We start from the raw sequence: 15,108 nt of genomic DNA, 5'->3' as shown, positions 1-15,108 counted from the left end.
TTTATAGAAGTTAAGTAATCCAACTTGTAAGGCAGTTGTTGACAGGCTGGATGGAAACTGACTGGAAACAATAACAGATTTGCAGATTCCATGCGTTAATCTCACTCTATTTGTAGTATGAATACACAAGGGACATTTATATATAACCAGTCTTATTACTGACAATGCTGGGGAATGGAAATGTGTGTGTGTCTGTGGGCCTGCGGGGTGGGCTGTGGGCGGCAGTCGGATCGGGGGTATGTAGAGGGTCCTGAGATTTATCAGGATGAAGTTTTACAGTATTTTAATCCTAGGGTTCCACGAAACAAAATGGGAAGAAGTTGAGGGAACATAGAACTATTTAGCATAAATTAAAGCATCACAGACAAGAGGAAAACAAAACATTGATTACAGTTTTCTTTTTATGATAATTAAAAATCCTGAAAGCAAAGAACATGCCCTCTACATATTTTTTTATTATTGCTGTTATCATTATTTTATTATCTATTTTGCATTGAAATTGGTGTTTGGTGCTGAACAAAGCCAAACTAATCATCATAACAAAATACCTATTTAAAAAAATACATAAAGATATGATCAACAGTGTTTGTCAGGATAAAATATTTTTGCAAACATTAGCAAGATACTTATTTCCAATTCTAACAGAGAAAGGTATGTACAAGCTAACCTGCACATTTAAGTATATCCACAAGGTGCCCAGGATAAATCTTAACTTTACATCCTGTGTTAAATTATGTCTGAGCTTTCCATAAGTATGCCCACATTCCCATAAGCTCCACACTCTGGGACACCTGGGGCCAGTTTTCAAAACCTGGGTGACAAGGTGAGGTGCATAAATAAAGGAAGACACCTCTCCGAAGACTTTCCTGCTAAGAAGAGGGAGTAACAACAGTGTAAGAAAAGATTTATATAGTCCACTGACATTCAATGGGGAAAAAAACTGATGAGAGAAGACAGACAGACTGAAGTATAAAACTCAAGGCCCCAGGAGAAGTCAGACATCATTGTTTTTGTTGCATAAGCCCCTTTGATACTCTTCCTTCCTCCTTGGGTTTCACTTAATCTGTGGGCAATCTAGTCTTACTCTCTACCTCTTGTTCTCTCTATGAATCTGTCATTTCATTAACATCACCCTACCAGGACTCTGGTCATCACAATTTCTGCTTCCAGCGCACAGGTCTGCACAGGTGTCCAAAGCTATGGCAGGAACTGGTAAGGGCTCAGACAGCCGGTGTGAGCTAGACCAAACATCCAGGGCATCCGCCTGGAAGATAAAAGTTCCTCCAAGTGTTCTAAGTTCAGAGGCCCCACACCTGGCCACATTTCTGACTCACCCACCTACTTTTGAAAATATAGAATCCTGAGTCAAAAACACAAGGATTCTGATTGATTCATTCGAAGTAGGGTCTTGGACTCTGCGTTATTAAAGCTCCCCAGGAGGTGCTGATGGCCAGTCAGGTATACAAATAATGAACTTTAAAGAGTCAGAGCTGCCTCAGGGTCCCCAGGTGAGCAGAGGGCAAGGAGGACCACCCAGAGACCCAGGGAGGAAGAGTCAGCAGCCCCAGGTTTTTCTTATGTCTCCCAAACATGGAGAGAGAAACCAAAGGACTTGCCCTGGCGCCACTGTCAGTGAGGGCCTCCAGTCAAAAGCTCTCCTAAGGCAGACAATCTGCCTTGAGTGCAATCTTGAGAACACAAAACAAAACAAAATTCACCAAGTTCTTCTTGGATACGTACGTGTTCGTCTCCCCCAATTCCAAGGCAAGTACAGCCTTAACCACTAACTCCACCTCTTGTCCTGGCGTCCATCATCATCACCTGCACCACTTACTTGCCTGCCATCACTCTCTTGACAGTGCTCACGTCAGCCTGAAATTTTATGTGTGTACACAATCAGCATGTCATGATGAGAAAATACACTTTTCCTGTGTTCCCAACAAGGACCATCCAAGTGGACCCGACTCTCAGATGCTTGATGAGTTACCGAACCAGCACCCACTGCTCATCTGGTTAAGAAACAGCCGCTAAACTGGGGAAGGAATCCTAGGCTCTGAATCTAAACTCTGGCTCCAAAGTCCAGTCCTGACACCTCGAACCTTGAGCCACTTAGTCAAATTCTCTGAAGCTCTATTTTCTCATCCGTAAGAGAAAAATTTGCCTCTCAAATGGCTCTTATTGTAGACTGGCTGTAAACGGATCGCATTCTAAGGAAAGTGTTCCTTAGTCACATGTGAGAGACGATGCGCCTCTGGTTCTGAGCCAGTCCTTGGAGAAGAGTGCTCCTTTGTAAACCCCCAGCTGTGCCCTCACGGCCATCCCTGCCCAGCTGCCTGCCAACACAACCAGCTGTAACACAGACCACAAACCGGCTCCCCACAAGCCCACAGAGTTGCAGTCATGTTCCATTCTGGCCCACAAGGCGTTCAGCCTACACAGATTTGAAAAGTCTGATTTAGATAAGGACATGCGAACCCAGGAGAGCCAAGTGCAGTTCAGAGCACAGCCTCTGGGAGCTGCTCTGCCAGGGTCCACGTTCCAACTTCAGGAGCTGCACAAATGAACTCGACATCTCTGGGCCTCAGCTTCCCCACCTATGAAGAAAGAGGTGGGGGAGAGGACAGGAGAAGACCCCAGCCAGCTCCAAGGAACTGCAGGAGAACTCAGTGAGCTCAAACACATAAACACAGGAAGTGTTTACAATGGCGCATACAATCAGCTCCCAAGGTTCCGACAATGCTACCCAACCACAGATGAGGCCACACTGGGCCCTGACAAGCTCTACCTGGGGTGGCAGCCAACCCCCCGGTGGGGGGAAGGCCATGAGCTCCCCATCTCTCCACAATTCCTCATCCCCGAGGGTTCTACACCAGGTCCACCTCGCTTATCTGGACAACCTGCCAGCAGGTGACCACCTGTAGGGCTATCCCTCTGGTCTGGGACTTTGCAACTCCTGGTACCACGCGGAAAGCAAGCAGCTCCAGTGGGTTTAATTTAATAATTTCCACCCTAGTCACGCTCCATACATACGTGGAGCACCCCACGGAGAAGGCAAGAAGCACGAGAGCACAGGGACAATTAATGGGTGTTCCTGAGACAGTCAGAATAAGCAGAGCCTCCTGCAATAAATCAGGGAAGTCTTGAGAGCTGCAGTTAGGGACCGTTAACGCCAAATCATCCATTTAATCAGTATAGCGTTTACATCCGAAGGACTCGGCAGTGTGCCCTGGTAGCAACCAGGCTCTGAGGGTCGTCCTTCTATCTATGTCTACGTGTTTACCCCCCGGCTAGTCACTACTTCATCACCAGTGCCTGGGACACTGCTTACTACAGAGCAGGTGCATATAAAGCATGTAGAACAATACCTGGCGTACTGTAAGCAGGTAAGTACTACTGACTATCCTAACTGCAAACGTGTGTTCTCTTAGGCCAAACTGAACGTCACATGTTAAACTGTAAGCCCATAATGCGGCCCTGGAACCACCCAAGTGAACACACCTGCAGTGCAGCAGCTTAATAAAAAGCCTTTCGGGGCATAGCTTTCTTTCTTATCTGGTTCTGAGTCACACACTTCGATGAGGGATTTGCAGCCAGGACTGGGTACTTCCATCTCTAACTGCACACTATTACTCAACGGAGAAGACGCTGGAGCACTGGACATCACAAATTATATTACAGAACCTGAAAGGGCCTGAAAATATGAAGGGGTCCTGCCTTGCACTTTCTCAAAACAGAAACATTAGCAGCACACACTCAGCAGAAGATGAACGTGTGATGAGTTTATCTGAAGTCCTACTCGTGATCTGTTTGTCAGTAATGCTCAAATATGGAAAAGTTAATGTGGAAAAAATGACAAGAGCAGCACCTCTTACCTGATGTCCAAATGCTTCCCTGCTCAAGTGCCAATTCCATATTTCCAGGCAGCCCCAATTACCACCTGTTTGTGAACACTTGTTACACTGGGTGGTTGTTGACAATGTCAGGTGAGCAAAATGTGCCACCCCAAAATGTACCTCTTTGACATGCTAACTATTTTGATCTAACAACAATCAAGGCCCAAAAGACTCAGGAAACTTTGACCTTCCCCCCTATTAGCCTTAAAGAATTTAGAGAACCTGCTCCAGGAAGGCAGCTAGCCCCACAGTTTAACTGTGGGATATAAACTAGGTGCTGAAGACAGGGTGGAACCTAGCAACGTGTGTTAAAATGACTCTCTGTGCCCCAACATTTCTATGGCCCAGCAAATATTTGTTTATCAAACATTTGCTCTTTTTCATCTTCCTGTAAATTGCCTTCCTTTCTTCTGAAGTCCCAAACCTCTGCCCCTGACATCCTCACTTGTCTTTAGTCAAGGATGGTATTTAAGGTGGTGGTTTTTTCCATGTTCATGAGTTAGTCAGCTTTCCTGGGTCTCTCCCATGTATATACATGTTATTAAATTTTTGTTTTTCTCCTGTTAATCTGTCTCATGTCAGTTTAATTCTTAGACCAGCCGGAGGAGCCTAGAAGGGTGGAGAGTTTTTTTTTTCCTTTCCCACAACTGTTTCCTCTCGGGAGGGTGTTTCAGCGGGAGCCCTGTTCTCCCTACCACAGTGACCACCCCCAGCTCTCACCTCTCACCACATGTTGAATTTGGCAATGGTAAAGTTTACAAAGGAAAATTATTTAGGTTGTTGCCTGGCTGTTCATTTGCCAGACGATGTGGCGATGAGAGGAGTGGAGAGGAGAAAATTTCAAGAAGGAAAAAAACAAAAATCCATCAGGCTGTTCTGTGGATCACTGAAGGAAAGAAACTAGCACAGAGGCCAGCCGGACACCCACGCAAATCCAAACATCTCTTCCTCCTTGCTTCCATTTCCCAACCTTGAGTAAGTTCTAACTGACCAGTTCGGCAGTGACAGCCAACCTATCTTGTGGTTTCGGTCAAGTTCCTGATTTTCATCTGTTCTTAAAGAGGTGCAAGAACTCCGTGTGACAGTCTCAATGTGGAGCGTCCACTGAGATGTATCCTGAAATGCGTGCTGTTTGACTCACAGACAGAAGGCTACAAACAGGTAAGGGAAGAGCTTTTCCTTGAAAGAACTTGAGCGTGTGTGAAGGGGGCATGAGAACGGAAAAGGAGACTCCTGGGCTAGGAAGCAACAGTAACACCGCACTGTCCTCGTTCCCAGTAGGTTACCTTGGGTTTGAGAACTGTAACTTGTTGACATGGCAATATATCTGCTCATGCTGGGTTTGGGATCCAAATCTGAAATTTTATCATTCGTGATTATTAAGGATTTCTGATTGTGGCTGTCAAAATATATCTGTGATGAGGAGATATCAAAGAAAATGCTTAAAAGGTATTCATCTACCCATGACAGACGTTTCAAAGGCTTGTATGTGCATATCAAAAATGTCTCTAAAACCTGCAAAAATCAATTATGACCATAGTATCTCTAAGTCAGTGTGAATATGTTTTTGTTTGCAGTGTCATGCTTGCATAGACATACAGTTCGTATCTATTTGTTCATATACTTATGTGGGTAAAAGCTATTTCCTTTCCTGTTATTGGGATTATTGGGATAAGTTAACCCAATTAATAGCTAGTAAGACGTGTTATTTGCCTTTAAAGAAAATCATAAACTGTGAAAACATTTTTCCTATGCATAGCAAAAATTTGAGTTCAAATGCTCCTTATGGTCTAGGACTAACCAGCTAAATTATTTAAAATACTTTAAAATTATGAATTTAAATTACACTCAGAGGAATGAGCACAGGTCCACTCTGTCAGCATATTCAACTAATCTCACGCAGTCCATCTAGACCAGAAGTTTTTTTTTTTCAAGAAAGGACAACTAATTCCATGGAGAAAATGAATCAAAAAATCACACTGGTAAAACAAAAAATACCACTACATCTTGCATATTCATCTTCTCAAAGTATACAAACTAAACAGCTTTGGTGCTAAAAAAAAAAAAACGATATCATTAATAGACATAATTTAGACATTTTAATACCTTTGTAGACCAAAACACACAGATAAGACACAACACAAAACCATTTACAACAATGCCTCTCAAACTTTGCCACATATGAGTATCACCTGGGGCACTTGTTGAAACACATACCCCAGGGCTGTGTTCCCCAAAGGTTCCGATTCAGTCAGCTGGAGCCAGGGCTTAAGAATCTGCACTTCTAACAACTTCCCAGGAGATGCTGGCACTGCTGATCTGGGGGTCCACACTGATCTGGGGGAGAACCACTGATGTACGGTGAACCCCACATTCACATCTCCCTTACCAATCAAACTGTCTACATGTTCCTCACCCAACCTAAGCCCATTAATGAGACGGCAAAATAATGAATAAATGCTTAAAAGGGAAAAGCACCATATTATCCCTACATAGTAAAGCATTACATTATTCTTGATTTAGAAATAAGGAAGGGGGAGGGAAGAAGGAAGAGAGTCAAGATATTTCCCATTAGATCTAAAACACGTCTGAAGCCAGCTGCTGAAGACAGGAATACTGGGGGCTTGGGGGGGGTTGTTTGTTGAAGTACAAGGAGTTAGCATTGTTTCTGCAGTAAGGTGGATGTCCCGGATGACCCAATTCGAGGAAGCTCACTCAGTCCAATGTGAGGAAGCCTGTAACCTTCCTGTACCAGCTGGCGGCCAGCACCGGTGGCACACATGAGGACATGTCTCTGGATCAGATCATGCCAGTTTGAGTAGATGCACCAAGAGCTGGAACCCTGGCTTAATTTTCTCAGATGGGTCCAGGAGAGAGGCTGGTGACCCTATACTGCTTTCTCGGATGCAAAAGGAAAGAGTACAGAAATACTGTTGTCCGTAACAATGTTCCTTCTATGCAGTGTCTACAGAGTAAATTTAGGCGTTGAGCCTTCCCTAAGCCCAAGTCTCTATGGTAAGAAACCAGCAGTCATGCTTATTCCATTTGGTTTCAGCATTTCCTTGAAGTTAGTTTGGTATCAGGTGAACTGTCTCTGAAATACCAAGAACAGACCAGCCCACAGAGACACAGGCTGAAGCCAATGTGAGCTTTTCCTGCCATCTTCCTCACAGTAATCTTCACTTGCAGAAGGCTGTCTAGAGGTGGAGGGCTGAACACTACGGAGTGTCTTTCAACTGAAAATTAGATCATCGGCTCAAGGTGCCTATCCTGTCCAGGTAGAGCAGTAGTTCTCAAAGTGTAGTCCCCAGACAAGCGGCACCAACATCGCCAGTGAACTTGTTGAATGTGCAAATTTTTGATTCCAGACCTACTGAACATAAAACTTCGGGGGTACAGCCCAGCAATCTGTGTTTTAATAGCCTTCTAGATAATTCCGTTGCATGTTCAATTTTCAATTCCATGGGTTAAGTGTCACTAAGTCCTGGGACAGCTCTAGTTTTCACCTGCTTTCTGGTGTAATTGTAAATGGCACCCTCTTTCTACTTCAGAAGTATCCTGGTTTGGACAGTAAATTGTATGGCCACTCTTACACTTCAGATTGGATGCTACAAAGGGGTTTCATTGGTTGGATTCTATTTACCACTTGGGATTCAAATTAGCTTCATTTCTGCAGTTACATTCTGGTACTAAATCCATAGCTGCCCTGAATGCTAAAAATGCGTTGCCTCGTAAAAGTCTAGGGAGCATGGCTACAGAAACTCATTTCAAGAGAGGTACCCTATCTTTGAGGGGGAGGTAATTGGGTTTATTCATTTATTTCTGTTCAGAGGAGGTACTAGGAATCGAACCCAGAACCTCGTGAATGCTAAGCATGCGCTCTACCACTTGAACTATACCCTCCCAGAGGAATCCTATCTTTATCAAAAACAAAATACAAACAAACAAAAAACCCAACCACCAACAAACTATATAAAATCTAGTTTAATTTCCCAGCATGTGGGATCAAGTCTCCTCCACCAGGTCTTTCAAATCCTTTTTACTAAAACTTCTGGTTCCTCTACAGGGAGTTTTCTTTTCCCAACTACCACCCTGGAAAAGTACAAACCTAGTAGGGAATCTGCTAGTCTTATTTTTGCAGTGATTACCTAGCTATATTAATTCACAGAAAAACCAAATTTGCCACAAAGCTTCTCAATCCACCTGTTCTTCTAAAGACAAAGTGAAATATCGGTCATCTGCTTTTGGATTTGATCTATTTTCCATCCCTTTGAAATCACTGTCTTCACTCAACCTAAATTAAATTGCTGGCTTTTTATTCTTCACTGAAGTCTTCCATCTGTTGTTTCTGAAAAGCATTAGAGGCCTTAGATATCATGTTCTGACCCTTCATCTTTCAGATAAAAGTCAGAGAGGGGTCGGTGGCTTCTACTCAATTATGTAACATCTGCTATTGAAATTAAGGTCTCAAAGGAAAAAGAGAAAGATCAGCTGTGGCCCAAAGGATATGGTGCTCTTTGGTGTGATCACTAGGAAAAAGAATCTGATTCTCAGTTTTCTCAGATTACACACTTATTTTCATCACATCACCGGACTATGAACAATATACACCGAGCAGACTTGAAATGTGTCAACTTTTCTGTTACCATGGTTGGAAGGCAAGGCCCACTGGCTGCTTATAGGATCCTCCCAGTGAGTCCAGCCCTAAAGTCAAAAGTTGGTCAGTTCACAGGAGGCTTCATCTAAGGAATGTTTCCATCCTGTTACAGAGGATAAACGAAATCTCCTTCTCATTCCAGAGCTATGTCAGTTAGTCATTCATTCAACAAACACTGATTCCTTACCACGAGGCAGCCACGATTCTAGACACTAGAGATACTCTGCTTCCAAGAGTCCCTCACCTCGTGGAGTTTACATTTTAATAGGCACAAAGACAAACCTTTACATCTTCAATCTTTCTCCTCTAGGAAATGATACTTATTCAGTATGACAACAACCTTTGGGCCTATTTTAACTTATTAGATAACATTTTTAGTTTCTTTATAAAGATTTGGAGGGAACTCTAATCTCATCAGAAGTCAACCAACATTTACTGACTCGATCCAAATCCCAGACCTAACCCTGTTAGGTAGCTTAACAGCCCCGCATGCACTATGATAAAAATAGAATATGGAAAGCAATACTAAACGCAGTGAAGTATCCTAGGAGCTAGCCCATAGTATTTAATATTCTCTCATTCCAGTTTTTCTCTAAAACTGCCCAACTGTGTTTCTGCACAAGGATCTCACTGCCTCTTTCTCTACTATAAATATCTCTGCAAGCACCACCTTTATAGAAGTGAAAAAAGGAACGAAAAGGATATGTTTTGAGATGAAAACAAACCTAAAATGTAAGATTGGCCGCCCCTGTTATCACTGAGTCTATGAAGAGTTTGAATACAGTAATCCTTGTTGTCAGGGCAACACGGGCAGGTCTCTGGTTAACCAAAACACCAGACTAAGTAGGAATCACTTTTAGAAACAAAAATTTCCTTTGAATGCATTATCTTAACTTAAAATACAAAATATACTTTTATAGCCTAATCTTTCGGTGTTGTTGTAAGATTTTTTTCCCTGAGTATGGGTTTGCTGATTAGACAGTTCTGTAACGAATTTTCCTTAATAAATTCTAACTTTAGCACATTGGCAGTTACATCCTGTTTCCTAGTTTAGTTCAACTAGTATGAGAATTTTTAAATACTCGAGAAGCCACATGAGTTAAACAAAATAAAACAAAACAAACCCTAAACCTAGACTCTTAAGCCCTCAAAAGATGGGAGCCCATCTTAGCCTAATAAGGAAACGACAGTGAAGCTTCTCCGCGAACTATTTTATGGATGGATGGCAACAAGGAGCAGCTTACACGAAGTCTGTCACGGAAACGCCACTCTGCCTCACTAGATTTTATCTAGATCCGTTCCTATTCCTACCCCACCTGAGGAAAAGCGCATGCCATGTTCCCACGAAGGGAGACCGCCAGTCCTCACGCTCACAAAGCCAAGCAGTACAGCGTAGTAACAAAGAGCAAAGACCATGTGTTCTGGAACCAGACTAGTTCAAATCTTGACTCCATCCCACTTACTCTGATATGACCCTGACACGTTTATTTAATGACTCTATGAGCCATTTCCCTCACTCATCATGGCAGTTGAACTAATGTACATAAAATGCCCACAGACTGACTAGCATGACGTAAGAGAACAATCACTGTTTACTGATGCCATCGCCATCATCAGCTCGCCCCTTAGTAACACAAGTACAGCGTTTGACAGCAAGTACAAGTGTGATGCCGACAAGGACAGTGGGGCCAAAGAGAGAGATCCCAGCTTGTCGCTTAACCTCTGTCTGCTTGGTCTACTCATCTGTAAACACCTACCGAATACTTACCGAAAAATACTCTAAAATAAAATACTTACTGAAGAAGAACTACTCTAAGTTATCATCACGCCTGGTACATAGCTGGCAGTCAAAAAACTTATAGCCGTTAACACTCATGTATGTAAAAACTGACAGCATACACTCCATGTCGTAAACCTCCATTCCAACGGATGTCCTCTCCTGCACATCAATCAAACCTCCACCCACAGAACCTCAACCAGCACGACTGTGGACTCAGCATCTCAGCTGGGGCAGTGGAGGAAAGGCCACTTCTCCCAGAAAACACTTTCTAAGATAAATACTCAACTTATAGGATACAATCAGGGAAAAGGACACAGGCTGTAGGCGCATCCTGTGGACAGAAAGAAGAGATTAGGCTAAGTCTTGAAAGAGGAAATTGATTCAGCAATTGACGGGTGGGAAATAATAGACTGAGCAGGGAAACAACTTCAATTAATATGCTTACTGACTTCAAAACATGTCTTCTTTTATTCTTACTTGAGCCCTTGGCTTGAGACCCTGACCCTGTTTGAAATAATCTCCCTCCAATCCTGACCTCTAACATTTAGCAACTTCTGTCCTCAAAACACAACACAAACCATCTCCTGCCCAGGAGGAGGACCAGCTTTGACAGGCTTTGTTCTCGGCGTTCATGTGGGCCACAGTCCCCGCCATCTCTGCTGTCATTCTAACACCACATACCATCTCCACGTAGTTTACAACATGCATTGTGTCTGCTCAGTGTCCTTCCTGCTCCAAGAGCGAGTTTTCTGGCTTTGACTTTTTCCCCCACTGAATTTAGGCTGGGGTGTAAACTACACACAATAAAATGGACAGCATTTTAAATGTAAATTCAAGGAATGTGGACACCATGTAATCACCACCCTATTTACTACAATACACCACCCTATTTATTACAATACAGGAACACAAGGGAACTTTTGTGTTCCTTTCAAAAGTGTCCACATTCCTGACTTTTGTCGCTAGAACTTAGTTTTACCTGCAGTAGAGCTGCATTTAAATAGACACGCAGTCTGACTTCTTTCGCTCAATACAGTTTTGAGATTTATCCATACTGTCGGCATGTATCACTCCTTCTGATCACTGAGTGGTTTTCCATCAGTGTACCACGATTTGTTTACTCACTTTAATCTGTTGATGAACATTTGGGTCATTCCCAATTTCTGGCTATCATGAATAAAGTTGCTACAAACATTCTAGCGAAAGTCTTTTTGTGGACGTACGATTTCATTTCTCTTAGGTAAGCGCCTAGGACTCAAATTACTAGCTCACAGATAGTTACATGTTTAACTTGATAGAAGTTACCAAACTGTTTTCCAAAGTAGATTTCCTATTTTACACTCCTACCAAAATCATATGAAAGTATTAACTGTTCTGTTTCCTTGACAACCATTAGTATTGTCAGCTTTTGGCTATTTGTTTTGTTTTTCTGCCATTCTAATGAGTGTGAGGTGGTATCTCGTCACTTTAATCTGCATCTCACTGAAGCATCTTTTTCATGTATTCCTTGGTCAAACAAGTTCTTTCGTGATTTGTTCAGTTAAATCTTTTGGTCATTTAAAAAAACTGAGTTCTTTGTCTTTTTTATTAATGAGTTATGAGAGTTCTTAAAGTAGTCTTGAGTCCTTTAACAGAGATAAAAATTGTGACTATTTCCTCCCGGTCCATGGCTTGCCTTTCATTTTCTTAATGATATCTAATGAAAAAAATGGAAGTTTTAAATTTTGATAAGGTATAATTTATTAACTTTTTATTGCATGGTTTAGTATATTTTATATCCTAAGAAATCCTTGCCTATCCAAAGTGGGGAACATACTGTGTTTGCTTCTGGAAGCTTTATGGTTTCAGTTTTACATGTAGGTGTATGATCCACCCTGAATTACTTCTATGACTCCTCCATGTCATCTGGTAATAGATCTCCGCAGAGAACAAGTGCTTTATAAACACTGCTGGCTCACTTATAAATGCCCCACAGGTTAAGAGAAGTGTATTCTGAAAGCCTGTTGAGAAGTCTGTGCTCTGCCTCAGGGACATATTGGATAGAAAATCTACTGACGAGAATGAAGTCATGACTGTGGCCCAAAGGAGCAACCTGGAAGCATCCATTTAGAACTGTTTTTATGGCCCTGCCTTTTGATAAGATTTTGACCAGGACAGGAATAATCGAAAGTTTTTATTTCTTTACAAACAGCAGTTTAACTCAGCACAAAAAAATAGAGGATACTTTGCTCACAATATTTTCTTCTTCTTCAAATATACATTAGAACAATTACCATGTCATTAGTGTGGACTGAATTCTCTTTAACGAATTAGGCACCATAAAAACCGTCAGTGATTCACAGCAGTTCTACTGAAAACTGACTTTAAAGTGAGTAATAAATGTTAAAAATATTAACCCGCATTTTCTGTAGCCTAAAACATTCACATTATTTCCTAGGATTTAGATGATTATTTTAAATGTTTTACTAATATTTCATCTGGAAAACATGTCAACTCAAAAAATAGAAGCATCCTTGCTATTCAGATAAAGTCTATTACCCCATGCATCTTAAAATAGAGCATTTCAAGCTACTTCCTTGAGATTTTAGAAAACATAGGACTGAGTTTAGTAAAAATACTCTCCCATTTTATTGAGGCTTGGAGAAATTAATAAATTAACTAGGATCATAGAGCATTTCATAAGTACTTGTAATGCAGTTGATAAAACAATCTACATACTAGGAAACAGACTATAGTGAAGAGCTGCACTATGACAGCTGCTTCCTGAATAGCACTGAGCCCAAAACACTCATTATTTACAAGGTTCATTTCTCATCACTCTGCTGCAGGTGAAGTTTCCAACTACAGCTGAGGAGTTGCCACTTGAAAACTATTTACATCTAAACAAAAACCAGGCACTCATTTGTAGCTTGTATGTATTCTATTTTTAACAATTACACAACTTCACAAGCTAACAGTTCTTGGAAATAATCAACAGTGGCTGGTTAGAATTTAGGTTGAAACAGAAGAGAAATTACCATATAAACCTGGTACTGTTTTGTTTTTAAAAGGTTTTATGTCTAGCTACTTGAATTTGGTTAAGTTGTGCATTTAAATTTCTCTTCTCATCAAGTATTTCAATTATCACCACTTCCTTAATAGCACTCCGTTATTTTCATGACTTCCTAAATTTACAATCCCTTCTACAGCCGAAGGTCAAATATAATAAAAGTAGCAAAAAACTCCCAGTAAGAAATACTGTCTTAAGCCATATATTTCATGAAGTGTTTAGTTAATGGTTCCAATAACAGTCAAAATAAAGTTTTCATTTAAAGAACGTAAGAAACTCTAACATGTAAGAAATGCAGTCTAGAATGAGCTGCCCAAACAATATTTAATTAGAAAAGTTCTCTTCTACTTTACAGCACTGACAGAATTCACCAATGTCGGCTGCGAAGTAAATCCTAGTTTTCCCTAAAATCCCTTTTACATCACATTGAAAGCACCGCATGAGAAACCAAGTTCATCTCCAGGGAGGAGGGAGTGTGTTAAAGTGACAGAACCCTATGACGTGCCAGGCATGAGCATACAGCTTCCTGCCTAAGAGATGTCTTTTTCTTCACAGATGTCATGTCAACAGCATTTTTTTTTTTTTTGGTTCTAACCCTTGATTTTCTCCTTACCAGACAGCCACCTGCCCCTGGGTACATACGTCATTTTCCCTGTACCAAAGCTCTTTCCCTATGACTGGAGTTCCTTTCCACTGATTTTTTTCATGCCACTTACTCTCTCCTCCGTTTGCTTAAAATCTTCAAGGTGCTAGAATACAAGAGAATATTCAAGGAAAATGACATGCAGCACCCCTTCTCCTGTTTCCCATAGCTAAGACTAATGTGGAAGTAAAAAATGCACTCCCTCCCCCGTTAAAAAAGGACTGTACTATTATACAACAAATGCTCTTGTGCAAGGATAATTATATTAATGTCTAGAGTCTAGGCAACCCGTGTTTCACGTTAAGTTCATCCAAACTGCTTTCCATTTGGGTGATACTATGAATGTGAGCCCAGAAGTTCCTTACGTTTGGGATTTCCAGATGCATTCAATGATAAGGTTCAAATAATTCACAAACTTGTTTACATTTTGGCTTTGATGAGCTCATGTTCTCACTGTAATGGAGGATTCTGAATGCCCTGGAAATTGAGGACATGAAGGGAAACCTAATTATTTAACAGAAATCAGAAGAGCCTTCCCCAATCTTATAGTGCCAGGAGCATCCATTAACATAAAGTTCCCAAAGCAATGCTGTACCACAAACAGAAGCAGAAGAAAGGAGGAACTGAAAGAAGACAGAGAAAGGTGGCAGCAAAGCCAAGGGCACCTGTCTACACCACCAAGCAGAACCTAGGCCAGTGGCGCAGGAACTCCTGTAATTAAATTCAAGGCACAGACGTCAATCAAATGTGTCCTTGAATCAGAACTAGTCAGACTCATGCAGAACAGGCCACTCTTGCCTTTGTCTCCAATCCTCAGGGATGCAAGGCCCTGTTCCAGGCCGTCTCGTTATTCCCTGAAAAGGGAGGAGACTCTTCTAAATCAGAAGTGTTCCCATATTGTTTTATTCATGAGGTGAATTTTTATCCAAACAAAATCTTACAGGGAACACTAACACATCAGACAGATGGAAACAGAAACAGTCTGCATGAAACTGGGCAAAGATCCTATCTGCCTCCCTGGAAAGCCCTTGAGCCCAACACAGAAACAAGCCAAGAACAGTCTGAGACCACTCCTTATGGGGGGTG

General features: G+C 41.7%; 2 protein-coding genes across 11 annotated transcripts in view; one reads left to right on the top strand and one right to left on the bottom strand.

Annotated features, from left to right (window-relative positions):
- MED12L (mediator complex subunit 12L) overlaps positions 1-15,108 on the bottom strand; it is a 295,438-nt gene that overhangs the window by 137,189 nt on the left and 143,141 nt on the right. The gene's annotated exons all lie outside the window — the stretch shown is intronic.
- The window catches only part of P2RY14 (purinergic receptor P2Y14), a 48,669-nt gene continuing 38,522 nt past the window's right edge, over positions 4,962-15,108 (top strand). The window contains exon 1 of one of the 2 annotated variants that reach the window (XM_031678937.2): positions 4,962-5,054. The gene's annotated coding sequence lies outside the window, so the exon portion shown is untranslated. The remainder of the gene's footprint in view (positions 5,055-15,108) is intronic. The other variant, XM_072958772.1, reaches the window with a different exon arrangement.

Source organism: Vicugna pacos, chromosome 1, assembly GCF_048564905.1.
Source record: "Vicugna pacos chromosome 1, VicPac4, whole genome shotgun sequence".
Classification (NCBI taxonomy): domain Eukaryota; kingdom Metazoa; phylum Chordata; class Mammalia; order Artiodactyla; family Camelidae; genus Vicugna; species Vicugna pacos.
Note: the sequence above shows the minus strand (reverse complement) of the source record. Positions and strands in the feature narration are given on the sequence as shown.